Genomic DNA, 14,030 nt, shown 5'->3' with positions numbered 1-14,030 from the left:
CTAAAATGAATTGGGTTTTACTTAGGTTCACTTTATGTTACTCTGAGTCCATTAGGTGGATGAAGTGTCCTTAAAGGATGGCTCAGGGACAGTGGAAGCCAACTTGGGATTTGAAGTTGGTGTGAAAAACCTGAAAAAAGCTTTAGCTGTCACTACTGGAAGAACACAGTTATTATGGGTGTGGCCATTGGAAGCTGGACTCCACAGCTCGCTACTTATGGGACACTGGTTAAGTTACTTAAGCACTTTTCTAAACTGGGATACAAATATTTATCTTGTGTGTTTGTGAGTAGTTTTAGTGAAATGCAGTGTTTAGCACAGTGCCCAGCACATAATAAATGCTCACTCTTGTTATTATTCTAATTAAAAAGGGAAAGGCTGTGGGGATGTTAAAGGACCGTGACAGCAAAAGGAGAAAAAAATCAAAGCCTGTACCAGGGAAAACGCATCTGTATGTAAGTTTCGCTGTGGGTCACCTGATACCACAGGTGCTCAGCAGCCAGATTTTATTCATGGGAAAACCTTCAAAGAGCCCCGAGACCGAGCGAGTGGCATTTTGTGCAGTGAGATAGATTGCACCCCTAGGTTATGTGTCAGTCACCCAAGGCCTATTCAGTTTCTGTTCCTGTTTTGAATTTAATGCTCTGCCTGTCTCCCTGAACCCAAGCCCACTCAAAAGTGAAGCTGAACCTACAGATCAAAACGTGGAGGGCACAGAAGAAGAGAGAAGTGAGTCACAAGATGCACCTTTCAAACCTGACTCCATTGGTGGTCACGCTGTTTGCCGGGCTGAGGAGGACGAACGGCTCCCCTTTGCAGCCTTTGGGATCCTCACTAACAGTGAGAGCATGTCTGTCTACAGTGGACTTCAGAAATGCAGAAGGAGAGACAAGAAACAAAACCTTGTTACCTGCAGATGTTTTTCTGAATTTAATGGGCCCAATGCAGGCTACTTTCCAAACATTGGGAACAGGAAACAATATGAGCAACATTTTATGTCCATATATTTCTAGATATAATTTGGTTATAAAATGGAAAATGTTTGAATGAGATTTAGTGAATTTAGTGTTAGATTCCCAAATAGAATGTGTCCAGGTTTTTGTTTTTTTTTCATTTCTGAAAGTCTAAGATGTCAATTTCTTCTTTTCTGGTCTTCAAAGACATTCATTTTATTTCAAGAGAATCTGTACTGTGGGTGGTGTCTCTAGGGATATTACATATTAGTTTTCTCTAACATCAACAAACATAGGAAAGAAAAATGTAACTTTAAAGTTTTCATCTTACACAAAATATTTATTTCTTAATGTCTGTCTTTAAGTAACAGAAAACAGAAGAACCGAGTAACCCTTAAGAACTAGTGCTTCTTATTCTTCTTGTATCTTCCTCATGGCCTTGTCTAGGGCCAGATGCCCAGGAGTGGCTAATATGGATCCGTGGAAGGAATGAGCTGTTTCAGACTCTGTTCCCCCAGCAGCAGGCTTGCCTGGTGAAAGGAGAGCTGCACCGAGACCCACGGCCCAGCTGCCACCATCATGCGGCCTTGCAAAGGCCCTTCCCCTTGGGCTGCAGTTTCCTTGTGTGAAAACCAAGGTGGTTGATCTGTTCCCTTTCAGCTCTGACATATGGGATTTAATGAAGCAAGGAAAATTCTTTGAAGTAGGACAATGCTGTTAATGAATATGCAAGAGGACGAACAACCGTAGAAGGAGGTAGGCTTCCGGAGTGTGTGTGCTTGTGGAAGGCCGCTTTAGGTTGACTATCAACGCTTTTGACAAAGCCTGCTTCAGAGATGTCAAAGAGCTGTTGAAAGTGCTCCATTTTAGAAATTCTCTTTTCTTCTCCTTGAAAAGGTGATCTGTTATCTATGGACAGTCATTTTAGAGGACATTACTTATAGGGAACGTGCATTTGTGGGGTTTGTGTGTGTGTGTGTGTACGTGTGTGTGCCATCTAATCCCTATTTGTGTTATAATTACGACCAAGGGAGTCATTGCCATCAAACTCCTGTGGCAACAATTTCCTCACAGAGCCTTAACTTTTTTGTTTTATGTCTGAAAAGGAGGGATGAGGGGGAGGAGAAACGGCTCTTATTTCCAGCTGCTTTTGTCCTCAGGTATAAAGCATAACAGGTTTCAAGGCAAAGAGGAAATGTGAAGGGGGAGAGCGAAAGGGGTCACTCTTTGAAAACTAACGGCGAGTGATAAAAATAAGTTACTAAAAGACAGAACACCTTCTGATACAGAGAAGCTTTCATTCCGACAGTGCTTGCTCTTGCTGGAACAAGCACAGAGAAATTAGAGCCTTGGCTATTTCAACCTTTACACACTTACCCCAGAAAATCTTGTTGGAACCAATTACCAGGCATTTTACAGATTTCTGCCATTGGCTCTGCCAAAGATGCCATCTGCCCAGATCCACCTGACACTGACCTATTGGTTTCCTGACCTGCACAGGTATGGTAGCAGGCAGCTGCCTCATACGGTCAGCTTGCCCTCACTCCATGCCCTGAGTTAGCCTCACAATGAGGTGGCTTGGATAGCTAATGGGTCAGACAGACTGCAGTGCATCCTGAAAATCAGGTCACACAAGCTGCCGGCCCTCCAGTCTCTCTTGGGTAATGAGCCACCGGGAAATGCACTGAATGGGTCCACCTTTAAGAAGATGTAGATAAATATATGATTTATTTACCAGTGTGGCTTATATCTGACCAAGGAGAAAGGTCTCAAAATGAAAAATTATAAAACATGATGCTCTGAAACAGAACTGTAATTCTCGTGTTATTTGGAATCAGGTCACTGGGAGGAGAGTTCAAGTTGCTTCCTAGACAAATGGCTTGAATGTAAAAGGGAGTCAGAATCTTGGATGTCCCAGGCTCAGATCTTTCCCCCACCTGATACATTGATTCCTTTAGAGCTTTCTGTTTGCTGAGGAAGATGAGGATGACTCCTCTGAGAAATTCTGCATCAGGGCAGGGTGACGGAAGCACTTGGGGATGGAAAGAGGAGACCTGGGTGGGCCTGCTGGTCTGCTCCTTACCAGCCCTGTCACTGTCAGGACCAGGTTCTTAACCTCTGTGCATCTCAGCATCCTCATCTGTAAAACAAAGGTGAGAGTACCCTTCCTGGCCACCTCGTGGGGCTTTGAAGATTGATGAGATGGTGCATATAAAAGTCTTTGAACACTTCCCTACAACACTGCAAAGTTGATACAAGTGCTGAACGTTATTAGTACTGCAGTCATTTGTGTATTGTCAGAATTTTGTATGGCTCAGTGAAAGATTCTTAAAAAATAATATCCAGACTCTGAGACCGGCACTCAGAAAGACTGTGTTGACATTTATAAAAGCTCAGGTCAAACAAGACCATTTCTTTGCTTTATTCCAAACTTCCAGGAGGCCACGGCCCATGCTGTCTCTGCATGGGGCGTTCACCCAGCTCAGAGCTGCTCGGAGGACGCTCAAAGCTTCTGCTTCCTGTGTCCATGTTTTGGACACTAACTTTGAAGACTTAGCTGGAAAATGTTCTCTTCAACCCCAGCCAGTAAGTTAATATAAAAATCCTCCATTGTTTTTAGGATTTCTTGGGATTGTAATAATTGTCCTTTATCTAGAATCTCTGGTCTCACAAAGCATATTTTCATTTTCAGAATTACCCATCAGATTTCCAAGGCCTAATCTGGAGTGTCACACAAATGTGCATTTTAAAAAGACAATTTTGAGGGAGTAGTATGGAATACCAAGTGTTGTATCTTAACTCCTTTGTGAGCCATGAAACATTTGCAAAATGCTTAGATCCCCGTGAATTAAAGGAGAGTTTTCTGTGTGCTTGATTCAGGCACTAAGTGTAGAAGTTCTCATTTGGAATGTTGGGTAAAATAAAAGTCCTAGCCATGTTTTGAGAACATTAAGCCTTGAGTGATAGAAAACAAAACTGCAACTGTTTCAGAGGGCACTCACCATCTTTGGAGATAATTATCTTGAAACCAGAATTTTAATTTTTCTCACTAATAATTGAAAACAAGTCTTATCTTATAAAAAATAGAAAATAGGCATATATAATTCCAAAGCCACAAGCTTGAAAATATATGCCGGGAAAAAAAAGTTATTTCTGTTTTATTACAGATTCTTGGGTTGGGTGTAATCAACATTTGTTTTATTGACACTTTAGGAATTTAATTGTTTGCTATAGTGACTCTCCAAAGAACTTTGAAGCAATCGGGCCCCTGTATTATTAAAATGGCTAATCTACATCCAAGCTTTGTCATCCTTTCTTGCCAACACGCTTAATGACATTTCTCCGGAAAGGAACATTTGCATACTCACGGTATGTGAAATACGGGAATTGGCATACAGAGCTATAATTGGAGAAAAATTTAACTTTGCCCCCCTCCTTTGGAAGGGCCCTTGCATTATTCTCTAGAATTATCCCCCGGTCACTCCTGTGCCATCTGGACAGGAGGAAGCCCTGCTTTCCAATATGTGCTCTGTGAATGTAGGTGCTTGAAAATTATCACAGTTGCTAATGATTAAAGAGAGTCCTTCTTGGGCCCTCTGCTTGTCTGAAAACTTGTAGCTTCTAGAACCCAGGTGGCTCTTTACAACACTCCCAGGCACACGCTCCCTAGCCTCTACGTCAGACCAGTGGGTGAAGTGTCCCACCTGGGCGAAAAATGAGAAATCCGGGTTAGGAGAGAATCCAGTCCTTCTTTTAGGTCTTGTGCTGGTGACGAGGGCATCTGCTCAGTGAAGGAGGGAAGACAGCTAGACGTAGAACCACACAGCTGGTGGGAGGCTTGGAGATTAGAGTCCAACACCTCGTTTGAAACAAAGTAGCTGAGGCCCCTAGAAGTTAGGTGGCCTGCTTGAGGCCACAGAGAGGACATCTAGTGTTGGTGGCTTTTTTTCATGTAATGGTTAATATTTCCTATCTTGGAGGCTTCACTGACAAGTTTCTGTATAGGAGGGAAAATATTCTGTTTAAGACCCATCCAACCAACCAATCAACCATTCTGCCAGCCCCCTTGAGCTCCTTGTTTGTGTGTGTTTGGGAACAGAATATGGACACCGCCATGGGATCCATGCTTGGAGTGGCCGTGTGGAGAGGGAGGGGGCTATGCCTAAGAATTTGCGTGTGTGTCATCAGCATCGTATAGGTTATTGAATCTCCTGCCGAGAGTATTCATTATTCCTTGAGGATCAATGAACAAAGTGTATAGACAGGATAGACAGCCAGTGGAGTAAGCTTCCAAGTGATTTTGAGATCCTGTTTTACGCTTCTATTCATAGCTTTCGTTCATGTATATGAATCATCATTCTCAACATTGCCATAAAATTTTTCATTTCCACAGCACAACTGGGTCTTACGTTACAATGTATTCATTACAATAGGAACACAGGATCGGTAACAGATTAGCACTTACAGTAAATATAATAACAATAGAACAAAATCAGTAAAAAGTATGCATGTGCACATTTTGAATGGTCAAAGCAAGAGTTGGTGTTCAAACCACTTATAATGCCATTATTGTAATGTCATTATTTTTCATTTTTGCACATTTTGGGTTGTGTCCTGGAACAAACCAAAACTTGTTTCTTCTGGGTGTACTCTCTTTTTCCACTCCTTGTACCTCAAATGATCACAAGATGGCCGATAGACTTTTCTTAGGGAGTAGCTTTTTAAAGATGTGATAAGGTCCCATAGAGGTAACAGAGACAACGACAACCTACCCCTTCTTCACAACATCTTTCTCGCACGGATTGTGTAACGTTCTGTAAACTGATTTGACTGCTGGTGCTTACTCCTCAAGCGCATCTGGCTCCTCTAGCTGGCACTAGCCTGTTTTTTTTGTAGGCTTTATTTTCCTAACTTTAACAGTAAGACTAATAACAGATTTGAATAATAAAATAGTGTTGCGGAGCCCAGACTGAAGAAAAAGTAACTGCTTAATTACTAGTCTTAAAATCATGTTCCTACTGTGAATATACTATGAGTAACAAATTGTGTATATATCTTGGCTTTCAAAAATCAGCTTTCATGAGTTGTTCTTTGGAGAAGCTATAATACTCTGACTACTTCCCAAAGATATTGTCTTGTTGGGATAAAGCTACATACATATTTAGTGTCTCAAGTTAGAAAGTCTTGAAATAGAGATGTTTATAATGCACTACATATACAAGAGCCAAAAACTACATCAGCAAAACCATTCTAGTAAAAACAACGACACAAACACTTCTGTGAATGCCATTGCATAGGCATTTTCATGACTAAGTGTCTTGACTGATATGTGATCGTAAATAATTCATATACTGTGGGAGGGAGACCCTAGGCAGAGAGAGGGTGCTTCTCCTCTCTCTATGCATAATTTTTTTTTATCAAAGGAGCCTACAAGCATGGGATAATTTAATCTGCTATAGTCTTGTTGCAGAGTGATTAATTTACGAAGAAATCAATAAATCCAAAATAGTCTTCCTTGAACAGCTGTCTGAACAGATGGAAGAGTATGAGAGAACTCTGCTGGTGGCTGAGGGGCTGACGGGAGGAGAAAGAACAGGGAGGAGAGACAGCAGCACTTGGGAAGGACTTTACATGTTGATAATTCCGGTAGGAATTCACCACCACCCTCTGCTTCCCCCACACGAGCCACACTGGAGCCCTCTTTCCTCCTTTGTTGAATTGGTGTATTTGCTAGTATAAAGCTATTGTTTTTACACTGTAGGTGTAAAGGCCCATCACAATATAATTTAAAGCTAAGTAAGATACAGTGATTCAAGACTTAGAAAGGTTTCAACTCGGATTGCTCCACTGTCTTCACAGTTTCTTTGTCTTAGTTGAAAGAGGAATGTTGGTGCCTGCTGTAGAGATGTCCATGCAGGGGGTGAGGTGGTGATGGTGTGCATTTCTAGTTTCCTGGTGAAGGTGGCTATGAGAGGGCTGAATCAGAGAATCATCTGACTCAGACTTAGTCCACACGATGAAACCGAAAGTGGTTGCTGGGTGGGGAGGAAATGCAGGTGAGCCGTACCCACACCTAGGCTCAAGCATTAGGATGGAAGGGAAATTCACTTGTGAGATCTGGATTTATCTAAATTGCTTGAAAATACTGACCATTAGCTACTAGAAAGTCTAACAGCAAGTGAATTTTCTCCAACCTTGGATCTTAATCTTTCATGTCCTCATTCATAATCTTTCTATATTGTGATAAATGAGACTTGAAAGGACTGAGCTTCTATGTCTGGCTTATTGTATATTTATTACATCTAAATAATTGGTGAAATGTACTTCCACTCCTCAGTTGAAACACACTAAATATTTTATACATTCTACATTTGAAACGGAAGGACCCACATGAGATCTAAGAAAACAAATCCTGGATCTTTTCCAAAAAGTGATAATAACAACATTATGTGATCATTATAGTCATTTGTAAATATAAGTGTGATGAATGTGACAGCTGCTTGAACGAACTTGGGCCTGCTGCATTTTATTAATGAGGGAAATGGTTCATTGCAGCACTTGGAATAATGGAGACTGCTTGGCTGTGACCTGTTAATTGATCAAAAAGTCTAAGCAGAGTAGATCTAAATAATATCCTCCTACACAATAATTTAAAAACCACTTACTTGTTTCCCATACTAAGTCTCTGATTATTGACTTCGATACATAACAGGATGTAGAGCCATTTACATGACTTTCCATTAGGTATCATTAGTATCGTGTAAGGTGCCAGGGTTCATTCAGAGGCATCGTTCTCTGAAGAGCATCTTGATGTTGTAGCTGCTACGGTGCATTTCCAAATGATATTCTGACTTTTTTGCAACTTTTGTTTATAACTTTACCCATCCATATGAGTGCGTCATTATTCATTGTATCACTATAGCAGTTTTAATATACTAGTTTGGCTGGAACTTTATTATAACTTGCATGTAACAATATAACTTGTATAAGACGTTACATGAGTAAAAGGTTGTAAGAGTAAAAACTGTAGACACTGCATTTAAGAATGATTAAAATTAGTGGAAAGTATGAGTCAGGGTTTTGTGTATTTTGAGAAGCTCAAGAAAAAAATGGCCTTCCATGTTTCTTCATAGTCAGTCCAAAAGCCATGTCAAATCCCACCCTGAACGTTAGACTCTGCATTGCCAGCTGCTCGGGAATGCTGATGATGCTGACAACAAAGACCACAGAGCACGTGCTCACAGGTGAGGACCCACAGGCTGAGTACCTCCTGCCTGAGCAGCCAGGTCCTTTCAGTTCCTCTGGGTCCGAAACAGGAAGCTGTCCTCAGTCTTGTTTCAGATCCCCGTTCAGTCTCCGTGCACAGAGGCAAGTGCGTGAGAAGATGATGGATTAGTCATTGTTTTGAATCATCCCTGTTGCTGTTCTTCCACTCTCCATTTCAAACTTGAGCAGTGATGACCTCTCTAGAATGGAGGAAGCAATGTTTCTTTAGGAAATTAAGGGTTTTACTTTAAATAGGGTATTATCACCACGCACGGTATCTTTGTGTTAAGCATTCAGTGAACAAATGCTTTCACCACTGTGAAACAAGGAGGGTGTTCAGACACTTTCATCAGAACCACGTCCCCTCCAGTACTGACTTCCTTTTGATCTGGTCACCCAGCTCTCCGCTCGGGCGGGCCTTGAACCCCTGTGCACAGGAAGTGCCTCCTGCAGCTTCCCACGTGCCTGCTTTCTCTGAGTGCTCTCCCTGTGCTACCAGTTTAATCCTCCCGGTGTTCTTATGAGATACGTGCTATTGTGACCCTGACACACATATGGGGAAACTGGGGCACAGAGGAGCAATGTAACCTGCCCAAAGTCACACAGGCAGTCAGAATTCAAACCAGGCTTTGCCCCCAGGCAGCCTGGCTCCAGAGTTCAGATTCTTAATTCCTCACCAGACTGTGCAGTCTCTCGTGTACCCCTGAGAGTCTCGTAAGATTTAAAAGGAGGCTTTAAACATGAGAGAGAATTGAAGTCAAATCCATTCTGACACTAAAACTGTGGGGTTATTAAAAGATGTTCAGAACATTCTGGAATCTTCTAAGAAGGCCATGCCCCTTGTTCCAGTCACATTGTTACAAATGACACTCTTGTCGTGGTCATGAGATGCCCTCTCAGCTGCTGACTCTTCAGACATTTGGTGTGCTCCGACTTAAACCTCCAGCCTTTAATCCTGAAACAGTTCTCATCTTGAAGAAATGCGGAGTGGCTTCAAAGGGGCTGCCTGTTCCTGGTGGAAGAAAGGACGGTTCACTCCAGCTCCCTCCCCTGGGTTTGTTTCTCTGATACGGTGACCGGCCTTGACCCCAGGAGTGCAGCTTCAGCGGTCACCTATCCATCAGGTGCTCACGGCAGGCCTGGCGGGGCATGTTTGAATATAATTTATGAAATACAGTGAAAGAATATTCCCAGAGAAAAGGCTATGGCAGTTAAATTTTTATTTTAATTTTTAAAATTCAACTTAACTCATTTGAATTAAAAACCAAAAAGTACGGAAAAAAATGTGCATTTTCTCTCCTCCCATCCTTGCCCCCATCTGCTCAGTTCCCATCCTCTCCTGGCCAATCACTGCTATTAGTTACAATATATAATCTGTCAGAACTTCTATGTGCACATCCAAGCAAATAGTGATATTGGTTCTCATTGTATGTCCATTTTTTACATAAAAAGTAGCAGAGAAGAGAGACTACTAAATTTTCCTTCTTTTCATGCAACAATAGATATATAGTTCTTTCCATATTAGTACATACAGAACTTTCCGTCTTAAAATTCTGATGTTTATCTTCCTGTCTATCTACACATCTACACAGCTTGCCAGGATTCTATTGTATAGATGGACCATAACTTCTTTATTTAACCAGTTCCCTACTGATGGGCGTCTGGGTTGTTTCTAATCTAACAATAATGAATCAATAACCTTGTACATACTTAATTTCAATGGTGTCTGAATATCTCTGTAGAGTAAGTTCCCAAAAGTGGAGTTGCAGAGTCAAATATATATGCAATTTTAATTTTGATAGATATTGCCAAATTGTTCTCCATTGGCAGTTTACCAATTCATATGCCACTTGTGATGGGTGAGAGAGACTTTTTCCCCACAGCCTCACCAAACAGCATACATTATTGAACTTTTATATTTTTTCCAATATCTTAGGTGAAAGTTGACATATCAGTTTAGGTTGCTTATCTTTTCATGTTAAGGCTATTTGCATTTCTTTTTTTTTGTGAACTGTCTGTTCAGATTCTTTCCCTTTTTCTTTTGGATTTGTTTTTCTATTGGATTGAGTTTTTTCTTCTCAATTTGTTTGCAAGATTAGCTTTGTATGTTATATTAGTGGGAAATATTTTTCTCAATTTATTTTATTTTATTTTATTTTCTTAGGAAGACTGGCCCTGAGCTAATATCCATGCCCATCTTCCTCTATTGTATATGTGAGATGCCTGCCACAGTGTGGCTTGATAAGTGGTGTGTAGGTCCATGCCCAGTATCCGAACTGGCGAATCCTGGGCTGCTGAAGCAGAGCGCTCGAACTTAACTGCTATGCCCTCGGGGCTGGCCCCAATTTATTTGTCTTTTGATTTTGCTTCTTCTTATTTTCTTTTGCTATGCAAATGTGCTTTTGTTGGTATGTGGTAATATGTATCAATCTTTTATTTCATGGCACTATGGACTTCTTTTAATGTAAAGTTAAAAAATATGAGAAAACTTTTGTGCAGGAGATGCATAAAAATCATGGATTTTAGCCTGTTCCATTGTGTATTATATTTTCCCCAAAGAAATTGATTTCTGCACAGTATGTGACTTGAAACTGCCAAGAAATCTGATGCTCTAGGCCCTGGCTACAAAGTAGGATTTAAGCCTGTGGAGTTATAAAGCCAAGAGATATTTATCAAGGATTTTTGGAAGGTGCCCCACATCTCCCTGGGAGCCATTCTGCTTTCTGGCTAAGCTTTCAGCCAAATGTTCATTTTGGGGAGAAAAAGATGGAGGAGGAAAAAGAAATAGCTTAGAGGGGAATCAGCTAGCTGAAATCGAATCCTATTTTCTTTAACAAAAACCTTGTGAGAGGTTCAAGTAGACTAGTTTTATTATTGAAAAACCAGGGTTCTTCTTTGGATAATAATAATGACTACTAGAAAAGTGCTTTTACATTTAAAATTTAATCCTCACCATAATTTTATGAGATAGGTACCGTTAGGATCTCCATTCTGCAAACACGGGGCTAAGAAATATTGACTAACTTAGCCAAGGCTGCACAGCTAGTAGTGAGGGATGAAGCTGAGAGTCAACTCACATCTCATGTGCTCCCAGACTCCAGCACCTGCAGTGTGATCCCAGCTGCCTGTTTAGTTGTAAAGAGCCTGGCCCAATTCTACAGGGCCAAGTTGCCTTAAGCAAAATTTAGCTTTAGGGGAAAGCATGAATATTTCTGTATATACCAGTGGCATAAAAATTCCATGAGGTTTTTTCTTCCCTGGTTTTCAAGCAGTAATAAGAAAGGTGCTCTGGGAGCATCCTGTGCCAGCCTGCGTTGCTATGAGCTGTGGGGACAGCCTGGGGAGAGCTTGCGTCTAGTTAGGGCAGTGCCCTGCGCATCCGGTCCACGGCGCCTGGGGAAGGACTAGACGGATGAAGGAATTCTCTCCTCATTATCCTCCTTCTTATCTAACAGATTTGGTTTTTAATCTAATTTTATGACTAATTAATACATTTATATGTTTCAAACTCCAAAGGACACAGGGAGTATGCAGTAACCCCCACCATGTCCTATCTGCCTGGCTCCCTCTCCGTGGGCAGTCGTATTCCTAGTTTCTTGCGTATTCTTCCATAAACTTCAAGCATATTTAAGCAAAAATCAATATATATCCCTTTAGCACAATCTGATTCTTAAAAACACATACATTCATTATAAAGATGTAAAGCCTTATTAAAAATTTGAACCATGTAGAAAAGTAGAAAGAGAAAAATCTCCATTATCTAAAGAATCCATTAGAAACGTTGTGGGGGGCCGGCTCCATGGCTGAGTGGTTAAGTTCGCGTGCTCCACTGTGGCGGCCAGGGGTTCGGATCCTGGGCGCGGACATGGCACCGCTGGTCAGGCCACATTGAGGCGGTGTCCCACATCCCACAGCTAAAAGGACCTGCAACTAGGATATACAATTGTGTACAGGGGAGGTTTGGGGAGATAAAGCAGGAAAAAAAAAAGATTGGCAACAGTTGTTAGCCCAGGTGCCAATCCTTAAAAAAAAAAAACAAAAAAGGAAGATTGGCAAGAGTTGTTAGCCCAGGTGCCAATCTTTGAAAATAAAAAAGAAACGTTTTGGCATTTTCTTCCGTCTGTGGAATTACTAGGTGCCCTTTAGTTACCCTCTTCACCTGCTTACCCCTCCCTCTAAGTCCAACCCGGATGCTCTCAGGAATGGCGGGTCAGTGCACTCCGTCCGCTTAGATTTCAGCGGGACGGCTTTCCCCTTTGGCCGCTGTGGTAGAGGGGCTGCTTAGGTGAGACCAGGAGGCCACCATAAAGCAGTGACCTCCAGGCCTGCAGGTCTTGCTTTCTGACACAAACCTTGGCTGGATAAGGACGCGGAAGACACTGTTAAGTACTTTGCAGTGGGCATCTTGAGGGGTCTTTTGAAGAATCTATTCACATTTGCAGAGATTAAGTCTGGAAGGATGGAAGTTTGAACAGCAGGATGCAGAGAGGGAAACACCATACAGGTAGCCTGTCAACTCTAGTAGAGAAAATCCTGAGTCTTTGTGGAGCGGCGCACATCAGTGGGATGTGTGCAGGTGTGGGACAGAGAGATGGAGCAGCGTGAGCTCTGCACAATGACAGAAACAGAGAATACTGACCCCACTGCATCCTTGGCTCGCTTTTTCAGGCCCAAGGGTACCTCAAGCCAGGGGCTTCACTGGTGTTCCAACTGAGGGGACTGGTAATTCACCCCCTACCCCTGTGTAAATATGTTGGAATAGCGGGTGCAGCTACTGTGTGTGTATTTAAACCCACTTGTACAGACTTTTACGGCCTTTAATGTTTTTCATGACAAGTAGGGCTCAATGAGTTCTCAACCCATCACTTCTTTTGTTTGTTTGATTGTTTTGAAGATGGAGATTGAAAACCCATTTCTGCATGGTCCAGAAACGTGTCTGGATCGTGGGAATTTCAACACAATTGTGGTTGACGTGAGCCCAGAGTGTTCAGACCAGGTCAGTAGCAGCCTTATAGACTGGTCTTAAGACAGTAGGGTCCTACTGGGAATGCCACAAGCCACAGACGCTCCAAGGGAGGAGGTCTGGGAGTCTTCTCTCCTGACTTCCAGCTCCGATGAATCGAGACTAATGTGTTCAGTGAAAAGAGTTAAGACTGTCTCCTGACTGTGAGTCAGAGTGTAGGAAACAGCCATGCAGTAAATTCACAACAAGAATGTGACAGAGGCTTTGCTTCCCGTCTCCTAACGTTGCCCCAGCCCCTCAGTGTCTGTGGTGCTGACGATTCCTTGCCTGCCACGGGAGCCTGCTGGCAGTGAGGTGAAGGCTGGGACGAGGGCCTCACAAACGGTCTGGCACATACTGAGTGCTCACTAAATGTTTGTTGAGTGAATATGAATACATTTGCATTAAAGGAAGAAACAGGACAGCAAGGATGAAGCACAAGTGTCGCTCCAGGGACCTCCCATAAATGATGGCCTTTCCGCTCCATCCTCACCCCCTCATTCCTGTCCTCTGGTCCTCTGAAACGAGATCCTTCTGGGGCTTCTGATTTACTGCCTTAAATTACTTCAAACTGTTCTAATCACCTCTGGCAGACTAATATTTCTAAGGAACCAATCTAATCCCATTACTACCCTGCATCAAAAGGTGTTCTTCACCTTGACACTCAAGACCCTGGGCAATATCTCCTCCACCGCTTCTGTTGTTCACTCAGGGCCAGACTCATGTGCTGTAGTCCAATGAGGCTGGATGACCTACCCATTTCCCAAGCACACGTCACACTTTCCTACATGCAAACTGCTGCTGTCTGC

This window comes from Equus quagga, chromosome 15 (genome assembly GCF_021613505.1).
Source record: "Equus quagga isolate Etosha38 chromosome 15, UCLA_HA_Equagga_1.0, whole genome shotgun sequence".
NCBI classification, from domain to species: Eukaryota; Metazoa; Chordata; class Mammalia; order Perissodactyla; family Equidae; genus Equus; species Equus quagga.
The sequence above is the reverse complement of the archived record's forward strand: the minus strand, read 5'-3'. Positions refer to the sequence as shown.